Source organism: Nyctereutes procyonoides, unplaced genomic scaffold, assembly GCF_905146905.1.
Source record: "Nyctereutes procyonoides isolate TBG_1078 unplaced genomic scaffold, NYPRO_anot_genome, whole genome shotgun sequence".
In the NCBI taxonomy this organism is placed as follows: Eukaryota; Metazoa; Chordata; class Mammalia; order Carnivora; family Canidae; genus Nyctereutes; species Nyctereutes procyonoides.
Genome location: NW_026575126.1, coordinates 67,650,394 through 67,672,570, shown reverse-complemented (window position 1 = coordinate 67,672,570; position 22,177 = coordinate 67,650,394). Strand labels below are relative to the sequence as shown.

Here is a 22,177-nt window from a genome sequence, read left to right as displayed (position 1 = left end):
AAAAAAACTTTAGAATTGTAGAAAGAGTGAATAAAAACACAGCAGGCAGTTGAACGTGCTCTGTCGAGGAAAAACTTGTGGGCTAGAGAAAGTTTTGAATCTGTTAACTGGTATCTTCACACATTGGGCATACTCATTGGTTTGCATTTTTATTTTCCTTTTCAATATATTTTTTTGTGGTAAAACACACATAGTATCTGTCAGTTAACCCATTGGTAAAGTCCACTCCAGTGGCAATGAAAACATTCACAACATAGTGCAATAATGACCACCGTCTATACCCAAACCTCTTAAGACATCCTCCCAAACTAAAACCCTTTTTATGGCTGAGTAATGCTCCCTTGTAGGAATGTAGCACATTTTGCATTTCCCTTGGTTTGATGGACACTTGTCATGATAGTTGACTTTATGTGTTGACTTGATCTGGCCATGGTACCCAGAAGAGACATTCTGGACTAACAGCTGTGTTGTCTTTGCTTCCTTTCGGAGTGTTGTGTAGTCTCCAGTGTCTAAGTCACTAGCCTCTTTGGTTAAGTTTATTTCTAAGTATTGTGTTCTTTTAAATGCTATTTTAAATGGAATTTTTAATTTTCAGAGTATACATTGTTATTGTCTAAAAACACAACTGGCTGGTGTGTTGACTTTTATCCTTCAACTTGGCAGATTTCATTTATCCTAATGATGCATGTATAATCTTTAAAGTTGTCAATATATGAGATTGTATTGTCAGCAATTTTATTTTTTCCTTTCCAATTTGAATGCCTGTTTCTTTATTTTCTTGCCTAATTGCTCCGGCTAGAACTTCCAGTACTCTGTTCAATGGAAGTAATGAAAGTGGACATGCTGTCTTATTCCTGATCTGAGAGGAAAAATTGTTAGTCCTTTACCTTTAGGAATGATAGGACTTGTGGGATATTTCATGTATGGCTTTTACCGTGTTGAGGCATTTTCCCACTATTGCTAGTTTGTTGAGTGTTTTTATTATGAAAAGGTATTGAATTCTGTCAAATGATTCTGTGTCAGTTGAGATCATCATTTTCCCTTTCATTCTGTTAATATGGCATATTAAATCGATTTTTATATACTGAATGATCCTTGCATTTTGGTGATCCTACTTTGCCATGATGTGTTTAATCCTTTTACTGTGTTGTTGTATTCAATTTGCTAATGTTTTGTTGGAAATTTTTTACATCAGTATTCGTGAGGGATACTGACTGATTGCTTTCTTGTAGTGTCTTTGTCTGGCTTTGGCATCAAGGTGATGCTGGCCTCCTAAGAATGAGTTAGGAAGCATTCTCTTCTCTTTCTGGAAGAGTCTGAGGAGGATTGGTGTTTGTTTTTAAATGTTTGGTAGAATTCACTGATGAAGCCATTGGGTCCTGGACTTTTCTTGTTGGGAGGCATTTGATTACTGACTCAATCTCCTTACTAGTTACAGGTCCATTCAGACTTTATTTCTTCATGATTCAGTCTTGGTAGGTTGTGTTTCTAGAAATTTGTCCATTTCATCCAGGTTATCCATTTTGTTGGCATACAATTATTCATAGAGCTCTCTTATAATCCTTCTTAATGTATTTGTAGTAAGGTGCCCTCTTATGTGGTTGAGTTCACATCTTTCCCCTGCCATAGGCATTTAGCTAAAGGTTTCCCATTATGTTGATTTTTTGATAGAACCAACTCTTGACTTCAGTGGCTTTCTGTTTTCTGTTCTCTCTCTGCTGTGATATTGTTTCTTTCCTACTGCTAGCTTTCAGCTTAGTTTTATCTTCTCTTTCTAGTTCCTTATGGTATAAGGTAGGTTTTTTATTTCAGACCTTCCTTCTTTTTTAATGTAAGCATTTATAGCTTTAAGTTTCCTTCTTAGTGCTGCTTTGTGTTTTCATGATCACTTATCTCAAGATAGGTTGTTTTTTTTTTTTTTCCAAGATAGGTTCTAATTTCCCTTGTAATGTATTGCTTAACTTCCACATACTCATGAATTTTCCTTCTGTTACTGATTTCTAGCTTCATTCCATTGTAGGAGGAGCAACTGTGTTATATGCTTTCAATCTTCTAAAATTTTTTGAGACTCGACTCATGGCCTTACAGAATGTGGCCTATTATGGAGAATGTTCCCTGTGCCCTTGAGGAAGAGGTATATTCTGCTGCTGTTGGCGGAGATATTTGTATATAGGTTGATTAGGTCCAAATGGTCTCTAGTGTTCAAGTCCTCACAAGATCCTACTGATCTTCTAGTTGGTTGTTCTAACTTACTCAGAGTGAGGTTCTAAAGAATCCTATTAAGTAGAGCTGTCCATTTTGCCCTTCAGTTTTTCAGTATTTGCTGTGGGTGTCTCTGGGTTTATCTTGTTGAAATTTGTCGAGTTTCTTAAAATTGTCCATTTCTATACTCAGATTTGAGAAATTTTTGTCCATCACTTCAAGTATGTTCTCTGCTCCTTTCCCCTCTCTTTCTCCATTTGGGACCCCAGTAATGCAAATCTTTGTTTAATGGTGTCCCATAAGGCCCTTAGGCCCTCTTTGCTTTCATTGTTTTTCTTTTTGCTCCTCTGTTTCACTGATTTCAAATGACTTGTCTTAAGTTCACAGATGCTTTTGACGGCTCAGGTCTGCTGCTGAATCCCTATATTGTATTTTTCAATTCAGCTGTTTTATTTTTTAGCTCCAGAATTTGGCTCTTTTTACTAATATACTTTAAGAAGGTAACTTTTTGATACTCTCATTTTGTTCATATATCAGTTGCTTGATTTCCTTTAGTTCTCTGAGCATATTTAACAGTTATTTTAAAGTCTTTTCTAGTAAGCCTGATGCCTGTGGTTCTTCAGGGATGGTTTCTAGGGTTTCTGAAGATAATATTTTGTTCGTTTTCTTTTTTTAATTTTTTTTATTTATTTATGATAGCCACAGAGAGAGAGAGAGAGAAGCAGAGACACAGGCAGAGGGAGAAGCAGGCTCCATGCACCGGGAGCCTGACGTGGGACTCGATCCCGGGTCTCCAGGATCACGCCCTGGGCCAAAGGCAGGCGCCAAACCGCTGCGCCACCCATGGATCCCTATTTTGTTCCTTTGAACGTTCCTGTTTTCCTGTTTCTTTGTATGCCCTGAGATCTTTAATTGAAAACAAAAGATTTGGGCAGCCTGGGTGGCTTTTAGCGCCGCCTTCAGCCCAGGGCATGACCCCGGGATCCTGGGATAGAGTCCTGCGTTGGGCTCCCTGCATAGGGCCTGCTTCTCCCTCTGCCTGTGTCTCTGCCTCTCTCTCTCTGTCTCTCATGAAGAAATAAATAAAATCTTAAAAAAAAAAAGCCATAAATACCTTTAAAAAAAAAACAAACAAAAGATTTGTTTTGAAATCATTTGAAAAAACAGCCATATCTTCCCATTCTTTGCAGAATGGCAGGAAGACCTTCACTAATTAGCAGAGTGTGTTCTAAGACTTGTGATCAACCCAGAGTGATGGCTTAAGTCAGGTCTTTTTTGGGCTCGTGTCCTGCCTGGGCCCATACATTTCCCAAGCACTCTCTGCCCCTTTTCCCCATACACATGTGGCTGCTTTTAAGAAGTCCTAATTTCCCAAAATCTCACCCCAGCTTCTTCTCGGGACCTTAGACATGTTACTGTATTTTGCTTCTCATAATATCTTGCCCCAGGCATCTGTAGGTCTGCACATGTTATGTTGCTTGCTGCTGCCAACCTGCAGTCCCTCATGCCATCTTCCCCAGCTCCAAGCCAGGCAAGACAGAAACCAGGCCCTCGGGCAGTCCAGACAGCTCAAAACATGGCAAATGAGTTCTGCTCTCCTCCTTTCATCACAAGGGAGGAAACCAGGAATTGGGCTGCTTCCTCCCAACCACGCATTGTTGTGCTAGGAGGGGTTGAGACAAAGGCAAACAAAACTGCCACAGAATTCCCTGCCATTTTGACTGTGGCTTTTTCTTGATGGCATTCACCTGCTTGCTGTAAATTTTTGTCTGCTTTCCAGAGGGCCTATAAAGTTATTTTAGTCTGTAGTTGTTTTTATGTATGTATTTTCAGTGTTTCCAAGGGGGTAGCACAGGCCTGGAACTTCTAGTTAGACATCTTCAATCTCTGCCTTTTGATTAGAGAGTTTAATATATTGACATTTAGTTACTTAGAAGAAGGAACTTGTTTCTTCCATTTATTATTCATCTTCTATGTACCTTACAGTTTTTTTTTGTCCCTTACTTCTTCCATTAACTGCCTTTTGTATCTGATTTTTTTATAGCGACATGTTTTGAATCTCTTCTTGTTTCCTTTTGTATATATTCTATAGATGTTTTATTGGTGGTTATGCAGGGATTACACTTAACATCCTAATATTGCAACAACCTAATTTATGCCAATTTGAATAGCACGTGAAATTCCCTGCTCCCGTGCAGCTCCATCTCCCCCTATTATTGATGTCACAGATTACATCTCGATACATTGTGTGCCCAGTAATATAGATTAGTTTTTTATGTATTTAAATCCTGTAGAAAATAAAAAAAGCCGACTTACAAACCAAAATTATAATGCTAGCTTTTATAATAGTCCATGTGTTACTTTTACTGGGGATTTTGACTTCTGCTTGCAGCTTTGAGTTACTGTCTAGCAAGCATCCTTTATTTCGAATAGAAGGACTTCTTAAGCACTTTTTGTAAAGCAGTCCTGGTGGTGGCACACACCCTCATTTGTGAAGAGCAATTTTGCTGGATATAGAATTCTGAAAGTATCTTTCATCAGTTTGAATAAATCAGTCCTCTGCTTTCCGACCTTCAAAGCTGGATAAGAAATCTGATCATCTTATTGAGGATCTCTTGTACATGACAAGTCACTTCTCTTGCTGCTTTCAAGATTCTTTATCTTGCTGTTTCCTTGAGTTAGTTCCATCTGGAGTTTGTCCAGCTTCTTATACATATAGATTGATGTGTTTCATCAAATTGAGAAGTTTTGGGTCGTTGTTTCTTCAAATATTCTTTTGACTCCTCCCTCCCTCCTTCCCTCCCTCCCCTCTCTCTGTTTCTTCTGGGATTCCCACAGTGCGTTAATGGTATCCCACAGGACTCTGGTTCTGTGCACTTTTCCTTTTTTCTCAATTTCAACTGTCCTATCTTTAAGTTCATTGATTCTTCCTACTTAAATGTGTTTTTAAAACTCAGGGAATTTTTCATTTCAGTTATTACACTTGTCACCTCCAGAATTTTCTTTTGGTTCTTTTTTGTAATTCCTGTTTCTATTGATATTCCTATTTTTGGTCACATACTGTTTTCCTGTCTTTTTCTATGTCCTCCTCTAGCCCTTTCAGCAGCCTTCAGACCATTATTTTAAAGTCCTTGGGTCTAGTACATCTGCTGTCTGCTTCCTCAGTGATGATTTCTGTTTACTTGTTTCTTTCAATGGGCCATACCTTTGTATGCCTTGTGACTTTTTGTTGAAAACTGGACATTTGAATTTTATAATGTAAATCTGGAAATCAGATTATCCTCTTTCCCCAGGGTGTTTATTTTTTCAATTGTTGAAGGTATCTCTGATGAGCCTGAGGTGAAAGCTTGAGGTCTTCTCTGGTCTTTCTTGAACTTGTGTCTTTCCATGAACATGAGCATGGCTTTTTAAATTCCCTTGTATACATGGCTGTTTTTTTCCTTTTTTTTTTTTTTTCTTAACTCACATTTTTCATGGATCAGGACTCCTACCACAACTCAAGATGGTCCTCTGCTCAGAGTCTCACAGGCTGCAATCTGTGTCATACGGCAGTCTTTTCTCGAGATCAAGCAGGGGTGAATCCTCAATCAAGCTCCTTTGGGTTGCTGGCAAAATTCATGTGTTTGTTGTAGCTTTGTGAATGAAAGTCCTGGCTTCTTATTAGTTTTTGGCTACAAGCCATCCTGAGACCATAGTGACTGTCCACGCAGTTGCTTCTGAATATCCTTTTCCTTAAACATTTGGTTCCCAAAATGGGAAATAGAGGGAAGAAATAACAACTGGGGCAGGGGCTATTCCTTTAAATCCCTTGAAAGCCACGTCAGCCAGTGGGAAATGCAACAGTGGCTGTCCACCTCTGTGTCTGCACTTCTTAGGTCAAAAGCAGCCATCAGTGGTCGGAACACAGAATCTCACAGTTGAAGGACGAGGATCTTACTTCCTCCCCCAGCTTTGGCAAGATGCACCAACAACCCAGGCTGCCATGAGGGCTACAAGTAAGGGGATGGGCAGCCATTATTACATTAAATGCTGAAATAGGCTAGAATTCGCCACAGTTTATCAGAATTTACCAGCAAAGGGATCCCTGGGTGGCGCAGCGGTTTAGCGCCTGCCTTTGGCCCAGGGCGCGATCCTGGAAACCTGGGATCGAATCCCACGTCAGGCTCCCGGTGCATGGAGCCTGCTTCTCCCTCTGCCTGTGTCTCTGCCTCTCTCTCTCTATCTGTGTGACTGTCATAAATAAATAAAAATAAATAAATAAAAATAAAAATAATTTACCAGCAAAGCTTTCCGCTCAAAGTTGCAAGCATTTAAATGCCCCCAGAATTCCATTTGAATTTTTGTTTGGAGATGGATTCCTAGTGCTTTCTATTCTGCCAATGTCCTTGACATGACTGGTCATACTTGCATTCACCTCCCACCATGGGTCACTGGAATACATAGGGGGTCTGTAGGCTCAGTGTAGACAGAAGCTGTCCTGCGCTCTTCTGTCGGTGAGGGGACTGTGCTCCGGTTAGGAATGTCTGGCACATCAAGGCTTTTTCTCTGTTCAGTCAGTATACCTGTGTCCCCACACCTGCCCTGCCTACTTTCTCAACAACTTCATAAATCTGCTCTTTTGAAACTTACTGGTTTGTTACTTTATCCTCCCCTCAACCAACAACATTGGCCTTCCCTGGGGCAGCCACATCAACAGCTCACTTGGCTTACCTGATGGTCAGAAATAGATAGATAGATAGATAGATAGATAGATAGATAGATAGATATACAAAATACCCTCAAGAGGAAGGATGGCATCACTGAGAGTCATGACCTGGAATTGAATCCTGGCTTTGTAACATGACCCTGAACACGTTACCTACCCTGTGCCTCAGTTTACTCATTTGTAAAATGGGGGGAAAACAGCATCTTCCTCCCAGGGGCATTGTACCATTTAAATATGTTCCATGCTGACATGTAAGCACTTCATCATAATGGCTCATACTGTTCTGCTGTAATGTTCAAGTGTAATGATGCTACACGTGAAAGGTCTTACCTTTCTGCATCCTTGGGCACAGGGTGTTAGGCTCTGCTGCTTCTCTGCATCCAGCCAAGAGCTGTCCTGAGAACCTGGGGCAGCCTCTGCCAGAAAACAGAAGTCAGCTCCTGGTGCCCAGCATGCCGGGCAGGTGTGCTGGATGGGCACTTTTCAGAACCAGAGAACCAGAGTCTCCAACCATCTTTTGGGGCCCTGGGCAAAGATGCAACCCCACTGTGACCTCCTGGGAGATGTCAGGATTAGGAGGGGTTGGGAGAGTCTTGAGTTTGAATCCAACTCCAGTTCATAACTTTGTGACTTTGGGGGGTGGATTACTTAACTCTTGAGCCTCTGATACAGCAACACAGAAGATTCTCAAAAATGTTGACAGAAGTGATAGTGTGTCAGAAGAGTCCTTCCATCTGAGTACAATGATGTCCAGAAAGGGCCTGAAGGAGGTTTCTGGGCCTCTGGATGTGCATGGTCCCTTGGTCTGGTTGGTAGTGAGTGAGTGAACACAGATGTTTGCAAGTTGTTCACCAAGTAGAATAGAGGAAGGGTCCACCCTCAAACCTGCAGCTGCAGCCTGAGAGAAGAGACCCTGAAGAACATCTGCCCTAGTCCTCCCTGTCTCCACACAAAGGCTGGGAACCCGGATCCAAGGCACCTGAGTGACCTGGGGAAGCCTTTGCAACCACATATTATCTAGAAGTTTCTACCTCTGCCATTCTTGATATGGAGACTTTCGTTTTCTATACAGGGCTTTGCAAGCTCCCCAGCCACCACTCACCCGTCTGTTGCCACCCTGGAGCCCTCTCCACACTGAGCAGCTGACTTTCCACCATAGCCAGCATTCCCGAGGCTCCACTCTCCTGTACCAGGTGTCCTATGAGCGGGGGATGCCTGGATGGAGGGGTGGGCCAGACAGGCCTGTCCAAGCACCTGCACCTCCCCAAGACCGCTCCAGTAACCCTCTAACTGGACTCTGCCCGCCTACTTTTGTCCCCTTTGATGCAGTCACCACATGGCACCTGCAGAGGAGGTGGTAAAAATACCATCGCAGGGCGCCTGCTCTGTTCCCACAGCAGGTGGAAGGACGTGAGACAGACTCCATCCCGTGTGGGGGCCAGCCTGTGATGGCCAGTCTTGCATCTCGGCCTGGGGAAGCTCAGCTGATTCTCAGGGAACCTGCAGAGTCCTGTCACCACATGGAGCTGCTCCTGGAGCTGGCCAGGGATCAGCCTCCTGCAGACCAGGCGCCCCCAGCCCTCCTGCCCCCAGGAGGAGCCCTTGGCCCCCAGGATCCCCGTTGTGATCTCAACATCCTGAAGGGCTTCTACCTCACCTCAAGCATTTCACTGCTTGCAGGATGGGTTTGAAATCAAGTTTCCTTGCTCACAGCTAGACCTCAGATTCCTAAACCGTGAACACTGAACATTCCACTGGCTTTTAAGGGGAGAGTAGTACCTTGTATGAGACCCTCCAGAACCCCTCCCATAACCCTCCTAGATATTCAAAGCTGCCCAGACCTAATGCAGGAGGGGCCTGCATGAGGGGAGTTTCCTGAGCCCTGCAGGGCGGATGTGGCATCCGGACACAGAATGATGCAGGGAAAGGACAGTGCTGGCCACAGCTGGCCGCATGTACTGGCCCCCCACGGCTCATAGGCTGGCCATCAGGCAGGGCCAGGGTGATCCAGACTCCAGGAAGCCCCTCTGGCCCCAGGGACCATGTGCACCAGCCCTGGGGGTCATGGGGTCAGATTCCTGCCCAGGGGCTCCCAGGGGAGGTTGGGCGAGAGCGCCTCTGTCTTTGTACTGTAGGTGCCAGGGGAGTATGTGCTCGCCTACCTGTTGACGGCTGCAGTGCTCTATGTCATGCTGGTCATGCTGCCAATAGGTGACACTTCTGCAGAGGACCTCAGCTGGGGACCAGCACACACAGATTGCTGTGGGAGATGGTGACAATTAGGGTCATACTTGATTTTTCATCACGAAAAGCCCGATTTGTGCAAACAAGACAAGGAGCCTTCCTGAAGGAAAGGCAGCCCCTTTGAGCAGCTTAGCTTCACACAGAAAGCTCCACCCCCCCTTACTTGAGATTTCATGTCAAGAGTTTCACAAGTCAACTAAGCAAAGAGAAAACTCAATGTGTGGAACAGTTGCACCAACAGCTGATGGATGAAAGCTCAGTCTTCAAGCGAGTCCTCAAAACACACCCAGCGCCAAGTAACTGCAACCAAATCAGCCTCTAGAAGCCAACAGAGGAATGAAGGGAGGCTTCACAAGTCCCCTTCACAATGCCCTAAATCAGAATTATCGTCTCTAGGGAAGCATAAATCTGTTTTCAGAAGCCGGAGAAAACTGGAGGAGGAAGGGGGTCAGCGCATGGAATAAAGTGTCAGATGAGCCAAGAGGGCATGTGGGGCGGGGAGTCCAGTGCCAGTCCTGATGCAGGGGACACTGGGTATCCCTAGCTGGTCCCACAGCTCAGCTCCAGGAGGGCTTGGCCAGCAATACGGGGAGGATGTAATGTGGGGATGTGAACTTGGATGGGACGGCTCTGTCAGGAAGCAGAAAGCCCACAGAAGGTGTGTTGCAAGTTTTGAAGAAACTGACTGATGTGGCTCAGATACTTTAAAAAGTCTTGAGAAAAGAGAACACCAAATGTGTGCTATGGTGTCAGAGAAAGAAAATTAGCTGTGCCCTTACAGGTCCCATTTAAAATCTCCAGAGAATCCTTCAGTGCCAATCAGAGAAAAACAGTGATAGATGCATGTACCAAATCATTATATTGCACACCTTGAACTAACACAATGTCATATGTCAACTGTATCTCAAACTGGAAAAAAATAAAATTCATAAACTTCTGTTAAAAAAAAGTTTGAAAAAAATAAAAAATAAATAACAAAATAAAAATTAAAAAAGTTTGGGGTGCCTAGGTAGCTCTGTTGGTTAAACATCCAACTCTTGGTTTCGGTTCAGGTCATGATCTCAGGGTCATGAGATTGAATCCCATGTTGGGCTCCACGCTGAACATGGAGTCTGCTTAAGATTCTCTTTCTCCCTCTCTCTCTGCCCCTCACCCTGCTGCTCATTGTGCTTTAAAAAATAAAAGTTTGAGATCACTTTAAAAATGTATCAATAATGATTTACATATGAAAGTTATAGGATCTTCTGGGTTTGAAAAATATTTTTTTGTTGTAGTACAATTGACACACAATGTTACACTAGTTTCAGGTGTACAACACAGGGATTTGACAAGTCTACATGTTATGCTTTGCTCCCCACAAGCATAGCTGCCGTCTGTCACCATCCCACACTACCATGCCAACACTGACTGTATTCCCTGGGACACACTCCTTCCATAACCGAAATCCCACTCACCTTCAGTCATTCTGCCCACCTCCCCCACTCCCAGCTTTTGGAAAATATTTAAAATAGGCGTGGCGTTTACCTGGTGGGGTTGGTGTAGTCTGGCACATTCTTGCAGCTCTATAGGAATGGGGTTCTTTTTTAAAAAATTTTTTTTTTTAGATTTTATTTTTTATTTATTCATGAAAGACAGAGAGAGAGGCAGAGACACAGGCAGAGGGAGAAGCAGGCTCCATGCCGGAAGCCTGACGCTGGACTCGATCCCGGAACTCCAGGATTGCACCCTGGGCCGAAGGCAGGTGCTAAACCGCTGAGCCACCCAGGGATCCCCAGGAATGGGGTTCTAATCTCCGAGTCAGAGGGCTCCTTCACCCTGAGAGGTAAAAATCAACTTTACATGAGTTCATGATCACATAAAGAATAGAATCTGGATGTTAAAAATTTCCCATTTTTCCTTATGATTCTTTTTAAAAAAAAAAAGTCACAGAAAGTGAGAGGTAGGAGTCCAGCAGAAACTGAATAGAGATGAAGAGATGTATCTCTACTACCATTCAATCAAGAATTCATTCTCCATGGAAAAAGAAAGGAGAATCTTTCTGAAGCAATTTAAAGGTCAGACACATATGTGAACAGCTAAAACCTGGTCAGGAGGCCAAAATTCTTCCAGAAACATCAGAAATCCTCAGTGGACTTTCTTAAGGTCAGTTCATTTCCCATGAGAGAAGCACAGTAATTTAGGAAAAGAATGCAGACTTCAGACAAAAGTTACTCAGAAGGAATTAAAAGTTTAAAAAATTAAAAGTTTAACATATATCCCTAATATTTTGGGTGAAGCATCTGGCAGAGGCCCAAGAGGCCCAGCAGAGAAACCAGCTCCCTGAGGAAGAAGGAACATGGAGCTGTGATGGTACAGGGCTCCAGGCATCCCCCACAGGCTCAGGCCCTCAGGAGAAGAGACCCTCCACTGAGCATGTCCATCCTCCTGATGGCTGGCAGACTCAGATGCTTAGACACTCATCTGCCCAGAACCGCTGGCCAAGATGCCAGTCCTCTCCTTGGACTCAGATGTTCCCCAAACCAAGAGGTCCCAGGGACCAAGCCCAGCACCCGTACTTCCCTACATTCAGGAAAATGAGAATGCTGCCCTCCAGGCAGTCTCTCCTCCTGTGGTCTTTGTTGGCTCAACACATACTCCACTACAAGAGAAATGTCTACACCAGAATCCACCTTCATCCACAGTCTGAGGAAGTGATTGCCTTCTAACGATCTAGAACCTCACCTACATAGTTTTATCTTTGCACTAGAGTAACTGAGTTTTTTCTCTTTTAGCTTTATTGCTAAAAATATAAAACATATTTCATATGTTCAGAGATTATATAGTGGTTCAAATTAGAGTCTTGATAAAACTATTCTTAAAATGATTAATAACTGAAGAATATCTGAATATGAATCTTATAACTTAGATGATTCCATGTCACTCTATTTATGGGTAGTGTGAATACAGAATTTTTGTTGTTACTAAGTCTGTTAAAATAATCCATAAATAAAACAATAATTTCTAAGACAATTTTGACAATTTTTCCTCTTTTGGTTTTATTGCTGTTACAATCATTGGGGCTTAATTTATGGTTGTACTTGACATAAAAGTGAATCTCATGAGTAACTATTCCTTTTTTCCTGAGTCTAGAGAATGTAAGGATGGACAGATTTTGGTTGGTGCCAGGCCCCTCACTATGGGACCTGCCCTAAGAGTACTTGAGGATTTCAGAGCTCATTTTTGTGTGTCAAGGGCTGGATTTAGACTGGATTTTAAGACTGATATATTTCTGTAAATGATTTTTTTCTTTTAAAAGATTTTTAATTTACACTTTCACAAATTATAACTTAATAAAATATAACCTTTAAATGAAAGGCGTAGATGGTGACGTCAGCCAAGATGCAGGACTAGGAAGCTCTGGGCCCTCATTCCCCACAGACACAGCAAAGAACTACAGACTGGCTGAAACAACTTTATGGAAGCTCTAGGAATCAAACATCTACAGCAAGCAAGCAAATGTGCAGTCAAGAAAAAGCTACATTTACACTGATAGGAAATTTCAAGGTGTTTTCACTTGCCCTTGCCTCCCCCCGTACTCCCTCCCTGGTGTGGCACAGCATGGTTTGGGGGAAGTGGCAGCCAGGTCCCCAGTCTCCTTTTTTACAAACCAGGGAGAGCAAAGCAGCCTATCAGAGGCTGAAGGGCTAGTCTTTGTGTCTCATAACCTGGAGCTCAGTCGAAAGCAGCGAAAGCAGTGCAGCTCAAATCTCAGAATACAGGAAGCTACAAGAAGCAACAGGCATGGCCCATGAAAACTGCAAGAGGACTACCTGAAGACACTGGGGGCAAAAGATTACTGATGGAGGAATATAATAGAACGTCTGAGGCTCGAGAAGACGGGGTAATACTCTCAAGAAAATTAAGACGTTTAAAAGCAGCTTTGTCAACTGGGGGAGGGAATTAGAAAGGCATATACATAGGCCCAGGGATGATGCACACCCAGAAAAAGCCTGAGAAGAGCCTCTATATCAGGCCAATCAGCAAAAGTCTTCCTCTGCACAGAAATGGTCTACAAAAACTGGGACATTTTTCAGATGCCCAACTTTCAACAAAAGATTACAAGGCACAAATAAAATATGCATCATACAAAGGAAAAACACAAATATCCGAAAATAGGTCCTGAACATAGACTTATATAAGACAGAGGTTTAACATAGACTTATAAACATAGGCTTTTGAGACAAAGACTTTAAAACAATTGTCTTAAAAATGCTCAAAGACAAAGTGGAACTCTCTTACACTGTTGGTGGGAATGTAAGCTGGTGCAGCCACTCTGGAAAAGTTTGGAGGTTCCTCAAAAAGTTGAAACTAGAGCTACCCTACAACCCAGCAATTGCACTATAGGTATTTACCCCAAAGATACAAACGTAGTGAAATGAAGGGACACTTGCACTCCAATGTTTATGGCAGCAATGTCCACAATAGCCAGACCACGGAAAGAGCCCAGATGTCCATCGACAGGTGAATGGATAAAGAATATGTGGTATATTATTGAGCCATCAAAAAAAATGAAATCTTGCAAGTTGCAACAGCATGGGTGGAACTAGAGGGTATTATGCTAAGCAAAATTAGTCAATCAGAGACACAATTATCATATTATTTCACTCGTGGATTTTTTTTCATATCAGAATTTAAGAAACAAAAGAGAGGAGCACAGGGAAAAATAAAACAGATGAAATCAGAAAGGGAGACAAATCATAAGAGACTCTTAATCATAGGAAACAAACGGAGGGTTGCTGGAGGGGAGGGATGTGGGGGGATGGGGTAGCTGGGTGATGGACATTGAGGAGGACATGTGATACAATGAGCAATGGGTGTTCTATAAGACTGATGAATCACTGACCTCTACTTCTGAAACTAATAATAAGCTATATGTTAATTAATTGAATGTAAATAAACAATACAAAAATAAAACAAACAAACAAAAAACCTCCTTCCCAAAATCCTCAAAGATCTAAGGGGGAAAATGGACAAAGAATCAGTGGAAATCAGGAAAATGATTTATGAATAGAAATTCTGGAGCTGAAAAATCCACTAGAGGTTCCACTGGAAACCTTGAACAGGCAAAAGAAAGATTCAGTGAACTCGGAGATAGGTCATTTGAAATCAGTGAATCAGAGGAGCATAAAGACAAAGAATGAAGAAAAGTGAAGAAAGGCTAAGAGACTTATAGGATACCAACAGATGGGCCCAAATAGGAATTATGAGAGTCCCAGAAGGAGAGGAGAGAGAGAAGAAATAATAGCTGAAAACTTCTCAAGTTTGAGGAAAGATGATCATGGATCTATAAATCCAGAAGGCTTAAGAACTCTGAGCAGGATAAACCAAAGAGACCTATACTGAGGCACTTTTAAATTAAACTCTCAAAAGCCAAAGACAAAATCTTTTAAGGTTTCAAAAAAAGGATAACTTATCATGTGCAAGGATCCTCAATAAAATTATCAGCAGACTTCCTAGTAGAAACCTTGGACATTGGAAGGCAGTGGGACGATTAAAGTACTGAAAGAGAAAAAAAAGTTGTCGATCAAGTTTTCTGTATCTAGCAAATCTGTCCTTCAAAAAGAATGAGAAAGAAATGAAAGCTTCCAGAAAAATGAAAGCTGGCGGAATTCATTACCACTAGAAATACCCTGCAGAGAACAGCTTAAAGGCCGACCTTCATGTTGTAATGAAAGGATACTAGAGAGTAGCTCAAAGCCATAAGAAGGGGAGCCTGGGTGGCTCAGTGATTGAGCATCTGCCTTCAGCTCAGGGCGTGAGCCCAGAGTCCTGGGATTGAGTCCAGCATTGGGCTCCCCACGGGGAGCCTGTTTCTCCCTCTGCCTGTGTCTCTGCCTCTCTCTCTCTGTCTGTCATGAATAAATAAATAAAGTTTATTATTTTTACAAAAAAAATAAGAAAATAATGTTCTCTAGCAAAGGTAAATACATGGACAAATATTATGGCAATTTGGTTTTGTAACCCCGCTTTTAATTTTCTACACGATTTAAGAGGCAAGTGCATAAAATCTATGTTTGTGGATACACCATGTATAGAGATGTAACTTGATACATCAATAACAAATGGAGGACACAGCTCTAAAAAAATCGTTTTTGTATATGGTTGAAGTTAAATTGGCAACAACTTAACTGAGATTCTTACAATTTTAAGGTATTAAGTGTAATCCCTGTGGTAACACAAAAAAATATCTGTAGAATATACACAAAAGCAAATGAGAAAGGAACCAAAATTTCCCTACCAAAAAAATCAACCGAACATGAAAGAAGGCAGTAACGGAGGAAATGAGAAAGGAGAAAAGCTTTAAGACATAGAAAACAAATAAAATGGCAAAACTAAGTCCTCTTTAATCAGTAATTAGTTTAAATGCAAATGAATTAGGGGTATCTGGCTGGCTCAGTTGGAAGAGCATGCAGCTCTTAATCTTGGGATCATGAGTTGCAGCCCCATTTTGGGTATAGAGATTACTAAAATGAATAAACTTAAAAAGAAGATATAAATAAATTAAACTCCATAATCAAAAGTCATATATTAGCAGGATGGAAAAAAAACCAGGGTCCATCTGGATGCCATCCATAAGAGACTCACTTTAGATATAAGGACACACATGGCTTGAAAGTGAAAGGATAGACAAAGGTAGTCTGTGCAAATGGTAATGACAGGAGAGCAGAGAGGCAGCTATACTGATGTAAGACAAAACAGACTTTAAGACAGAAACTATTCAAGAGACAGAGAAGGGTATCATATAACAATAAAAAGCCAATTCACCAAGAAGAAAGAAGAATTATAATTATATGGATCAGGCATCAGTGCTCCTAAATATATGTCAACAATTGTTGACAGAATTAAAGGGAGAAATAGATAGCTCTACAGTAATTGTGGAAGATTTCTAATACTCTAAATAATACAGAGAATAAGTAGACTGAAGATCACTAATGAAAAAGGGGACTTGAACAATACTATAACCAGTTGTACCTAACAGACATACATAGAACACTATCCAATATAACCTTACAAATAGAAAAACCTAAGAAAATACATACCATGCCTGTGGTCTTAAAAAAAAAAGAAAGAAAGAAAATACATACCAAAAAAACTGTTAGAACTAAAAAACAATGCCATCTTTCTAAGGAGCCTTTTAGGCATTTTTATCAAATCAGTCCCCCATACAAAGGAACAATATGATTCCTGTTAAGAAACTGTGGTCTAGGGGTGCCTGGCTGGCTCATTCGATGGAGCATGTAACTCTTGATCTATGGGTCATGAGTCTAAGCCTCACACTGGGTGTAGAGATTATTTAACTTACACATACATAAAGAAAATATAGCCTAGTGTAAAAATAATACTGTGTTGTGAGGTTAACATAGATAGAAATAAAAACTATGACATCAATGGCACAAAGGATGGGAGGGGAGAAATAGAAGTTTACTGTTGTAGGATCCTGACATAAGTGAAGTGGCATATTATTTGACCATAGACTATGATATGATCAAGATGAATACAGTAACTCTAGATAATTCACTAAAAATAATGCATGTTATCCAGAAATACATAAAAATTGTACCACTACACATTCATGAGGTGTAGGAATCAAAATAGTCCTGAATTATATTTGGTGTTATTTTAAGATTTTTCATCTATTATCTATGCATGATGTAGGTCCATGCTTTTTTTTTTTTTTAGCCTTGTCATTAAATTTTGGAGTTAAAAATAAGCTAAAGATTAAGAAACATCTTACACTCTTATACAGAATCCCATATAATTATGACTTGTTTAGTATTTCCCAAACTCTTCTGTTTTAGACCAGTAAAATATACTGACCAGAATCAGGAGACCCGTATATAGTTATTAATTTTTTAGTTTGTCAAAGATAACATTAGAGAAATTAATAACAATCACCCATATCACTAGCATTTCATTTCATAAGGACATTTTTTTAAAGATTTTATTTATTTAGGGGCACCTGGGTGGCTTAGTGGTTGAGCGTCTGCCTTCGGCTCAGGGCATGATCTCGCATCTCCCTCTGCCTATGTCTCCGCCCCTCTCTCTGTATATTTATTCATGAGAGATAGAGAGAGGCAGAGACATAGGCAGAGCGACAAGCAGTCTCTCTGCGGGGAACCCAATGCGGGACTCGATCCCAGGACCCTAGGATCATGACCTGAGCCAAAGGCAGATGCTCAACCACTGAGCCACCCAGGTGCCCCTAATAAGGACATTCTAAAAGAAAAGCTTTTCATGGTAGAGGACTATTGTTGATTGTCCTTTATGAACCTCACTTTGGTAGATTGATTTTTCTCACTTTTCTTCTGACGAGCCAAAATTTCCATACCAGCTCACAGGTTCATAATCCAGAGTCTGTTTCCCCTGCTTTTCCCTCTATTCTCTTCACCTCCCCACCATTAGCTGGTTCATTAACCAGGAGTGGCCCAAGTGTCCATTAAAATACTCATTTCCCCTCCTAAGGACCCCCACCACCTCTACAACAAGGTAGCTGTCTTCCTCCATGCTTCTTGAGCTCCACCATTTCCTTGAGACCCAACTCTCATCTTTTACCTCCCATGATCTCCTTTTTAAGTAAAGTTTTTCAGAGAAACTTTAGTCAGTTCTTATTTTCTTCCCCTTCAAGAAACTAAAGCCTCCTAACTTTTCAGACTTCTGACTGCATTTGTCCAACAACTAAAATGGTTTTCCCCCTAGGAAAATTTATGCCAACACTGTCTTAAAAGAAAGATCTTTTGTTCCTGATAAAAACAAAGACTGTCAGAACTAAAAAAATGAATTCAGTGAAGCTACAGGATACAAAGTTAACACACAAAAATCAGTTGTGTTTCTATAGGTGAATGAGCAACCCAAAGATGAAATTAAGAAAATGATTCTAGGGACGCCTGGGTGGCTCAGTGGTTTCAGCATCTGCCTTTTTGGCTCAGGGCACAATCCTGGAGTCCTGGGATCAAGTCTTGCATTGGGCTCCCTGCATGGAGCCTGCTTCTCCCTCTGCCTGTGTCTCTGCCTCTCTCTCTCTCTCTCTCTCTGTGTGTCTCTCATAAAAAAATAAACAAAATATTAAGAAAAAAGAAAATAATTCCATTTGTAGTAGCATCTAAAAGAATAGAACAGGAATAAACCAAGAAAATGAAACACACACTCAAAACTATAAAAATTATAAAATGAGAAGTTGAAGAGGACACAAAAATCAATGGAAGGACATTCTGGGTTCACGGATTGGGAGACTTAACATTGCTAGGATGTCTTTATTGTCCAAAATGATTTACAGATTCAATGTAACTCCTATAGAAATCTAACACCAGGCGGTGCTTTCGGCGGTCCTGCAGATCTGTCTCTTGCTTCAACAGTGTTTGGATGAACAGACCCAGGGACGCCCCTTCTACCAGCCAACGGCCACCCTCCAACCTTTTTTCCAGTCACAACCTTCGGAGCCATCTTCCTGGCCATCTTCTGCCACCGGCAGTGAACACCCAAGTTTGAATTTAATTCCTTGTCTGGGATCAACCATGAGCTCCTGGATTCATCAGAATTATTCTACCGAGGTGGAGGCTGCCGTCAACCACCTGGTCAACATGCACTGCGGGCCTCCTACACCTACCTCTCTCTGGGCTTCTATTTTGACCATGATGATGTGGCTCTGGAGGGTGTGGGCCACTTCTTCCGCGAGTTGGCTGAGGAGAAGCGTGAGGGCGGTGAGCGTTTCTTGAAGATGCAAAACCAGCGCGGCGGCTGCGCCCTCTTCCAGGACGTGCAGAAACCGTCCCAAGATGAGTGGGGGAAGACCCTGGATGCCATGGAAGCCGCCCTGCTTCTGGAGAAGAGCCTGAACCAGGCCCTTCTGGATCTGCATGCCCTGGGTTCTGCCTGCACGGATCCCCATCTCTGTGACTTCCTGGAGAACCACTTCCTAGATGAGGAGGTAAAACTCATCAAGAAGATGGGTGACCACCTGACTAACCTCCGCAGGCTGGCCACCCCCCAGGCTGGGCTGGGTGAGTATCTTTTCGAAAGGCTCACTCTCAAGCACGACTAGGAGCCTCTGGAGACCAGCAGCCTTTGAGGGGCTCCTCTGGCATCCCCCAGTGCCAGGGCTTGTGCCTGAACCTTTTCCCATGAAGCCATGAGGCAGCTTTTTAACCATCCTGGAGCCCTTTCCCAAAACGTGGACCAAATGGAGACAATAAAGCTTTTTGCAGAAAAAAAAAAAAAAGAAAAGAAAAGAAAAGAAAAGAAAAGAAAAGAAAAGAAAAGAAAAGAAAGAAAAAAATAAACACCACTTCTGCAAAACAAGAAAAATCCACCCTAAAATTCATATGGAATCTCAGGGACCCCCAACTAGCCAAAAGAATCTTGAAAAAAGAACAGTGTTGGAGGTCTCACACTTCCTCACTTCCAAACATACAACAAGTAATAAACAGCTTGGTACTGACATAATGACATATATAGGTGACACATGACTGGCTCAGTTGGAAAAGCATGTGACTCAATCTCAGGGTCCTAAGTTCGAGACCCACACTGAGTGTAGAGATTACTAAAATAAATACTTAGAAAATAAAAGGACATACAGACCAATGTAATAGAACAGAGAACCCATAAATAAATCAATCCCCTCATATATAGTTAAATTGACTATTCTGTGGAGGGTGGCACTTGGAAACAAATGGCACTTGAAAAACTGGTATCCATAGGCCAAAGAAAGAGATAGAACCCCTACTTTATGGACCAAAGATTTAAATGTAAGAATAAAACTATAGGGGATCTCTGGGTGGCTCAGTGGTTTGGCGCCTGCCTTCAGCCCAGGGCATGACCCTGAGGTTCTGGAATCGAGTCCGACGTCGGGCTCCCTGTATGGAGCCTGCTTCTCCCTCTGCCTGTGTCTCTGCCTCTCTCTCTTTATGTCTCTCATGAATAAATAAAATCTTTAGAAAAAAAAAGAATAAAACTATAAAAGTCTTAGAAAAAATGGGAAAGGTTTCATGACATTGGGTTTGGCAATGATTCCTTGGATATGGCAACAAAGAGCATGGGCAACAAAAGAAAACTATAAAAATCGAACTATATCAAAATTTAAAACTTATGCACTGTCATAGGGGCATAAGGGGCACTGTCAATAGAATGGGAGAGTAGCCCACAAAATGGGAGAGTATGTGTAAATAATAAACCTAGTAAGAGGTTAGGAACCACAATATATAAAGAACTCCTACAATTAAAAAACAAAACAAAAAACAAAACAAAACAGCCCAATTAAGAAACAGACAAAAGATTTGAATAGATGTTTCTCCAAAGAAGATACATAAATGGTCAGCAAACTCATCAAAAGATGCTCAAAGTCACTAATCACAAGGGAAATGTAAACCAAAACCCCAATAAGATGGATGTTACCCCACTACACCTATTAAAATGGTTGCTACAAGAAAGAAAGGAAATAGGCATTGACAAGGACGGGGAGAAACAAACCTGTGTACACCGCTGGTCCGGGCATAAGATGAGGCAATTGCTAAGGAAAACTGCATGGCAGTCCTTAGAAAGTTAAAAACAGAATTACCATATGATCCAGCAACTCTACTTCTGTGCATATTCCCTGAAGAACTGAGCACTGGGAGTCCCACAGATACTTGCACCCTCGTGTTCATGCAGCATTATTTACCATATCCAAAAACCATCCATCGATGGATGAAAAGACAAGATGTGGTATATACACATATACACGTGATGCAGTATGATTCAGCTTTAAAAAAGAAGCAACTGCTTTCACATGCTACACCACAGGCACACCTAGAGGACGGATGCTGAGGGAAGCAAGCCAAGCACAAAACAACAAATACCATATGGTTCTACTTAAAGGAAATTCTTAGAGGAGACAAATCCAGGAGACAGAATGTATAAGGGTAGGTGCCGGGGACGGGGCGTTGTGTTTAATGGATGCAGAGTTTCAGTTTGGGAAGACGAATAAAGTTCTGCAGAAGGATGGTGGTGGGAGTGGGGGTCACATAACCATGTGAATGCGCTTAATGCCACTGAACTGGACACTTAAAAATGGTTAAAATGGCGAATCTTATGTATCTTTTCTCATAATAAAAAAAATATGTTTAATAAAACAGTACCTACCTTGCAGTGATGCTTGGAGAACCCCCATAAACAGACCCATTCTCTGGCCTCCTAAGTCCAGGTCCCTGACCTTTCCACTTATGGATGGATGGAGAACAGAAGGTGCTGGAACTCCACGGAGGAACACTCTGCCCTCACTGTTCAAAGGCTGGTTTTCCTAGAAATCTGGAGGTGGGGGGATGGGCACCAAGTGCATGGTTTGAATGAAGCTGGCTCAGAACCTGGGGCCCTCAGTACACTGACTTCCCTCCTCCAAATGCTGATCACGCCTCTCAGCACCACCACATTCCACAGCTGAACCTTCAGGAGCTGCTCCCCTTCTCTGAGCTGGAAACCCCTCCTCTGTGGAGGGCCACCCACTCAGGGCTCAGGGACCCTCTACCTGAGGACCAGTGACCCGGGTAACAGCCCCACCTTGTGGCCACCCACTGCTAATGACCCTGCATCCCAGGTACAGACCGGCACCCTCATGGTCACCTTCGCTTATTCCGTCCCTCTGGTTTTGCCCCTTGGACTGGACTTTGCAGTGACACTGCAGGAAACCAGCGGCAAGCTTCCCCCATGCTGGCCTGGGGCGTCGGTGGACGAAGAGGGCTGTAGGCAAGGCCTGGGAAGGGCTGCATCCTGGCCCTGAGTTGTGTGAAAGCCGTCTGCCTCTCAGCAAAGCGCTTCCCAATGGAGGAGTCCTTTTAAATTCAGAATCATAATTTTACAATGCAAGGCAAGCCCTGTCCCTCAGGCCGTTTTTCCGGTTTTTATCCTCAGACACCCCCCCCCCCCAGGTCCTCCAGGGCAGGCTCTTCTGCCTCGTGGGCGCCACCCACAGGACGGAGGAGGCCAAGCGCCTGCCCACCTGCTCCTCTGCACACAAGT

At 42.4% G+C, this 22,177-nt stretch overlaps 1 long non-coding RNA gene and 1 pseudogene across 1 annotated transcript; one reads left to right on the top strand and one right to left on the bottom strand.

Annotated features, from left to right (window-relative positions):
• Window positions 1-7,243: 7,243 nt before the first annotated feature.
• On the bottom strand, window positions 7,244-21,966 carry LOC129519575 (uncharacterized). The gene is made up of 4 exons (XR_008666418.1): window positions 21,782-21,966; window positions 21,305-21,469; window positions 9,070-9,167; window positions 7,244-7,323 (listed from the first exon to the last, which is right to left on the bottom strand). It is a non-coding gene; the product is annotated as an uncharacterized LOC129519575 (long non-coding RNA).
• LOC129519574 (ferritin light chain-like) lies at window positions 18,703-19,292 on the top strand (annotated as a pseudogene).
• Window positions 21,967-22,177: the final 211 nt, after the last annotated feature.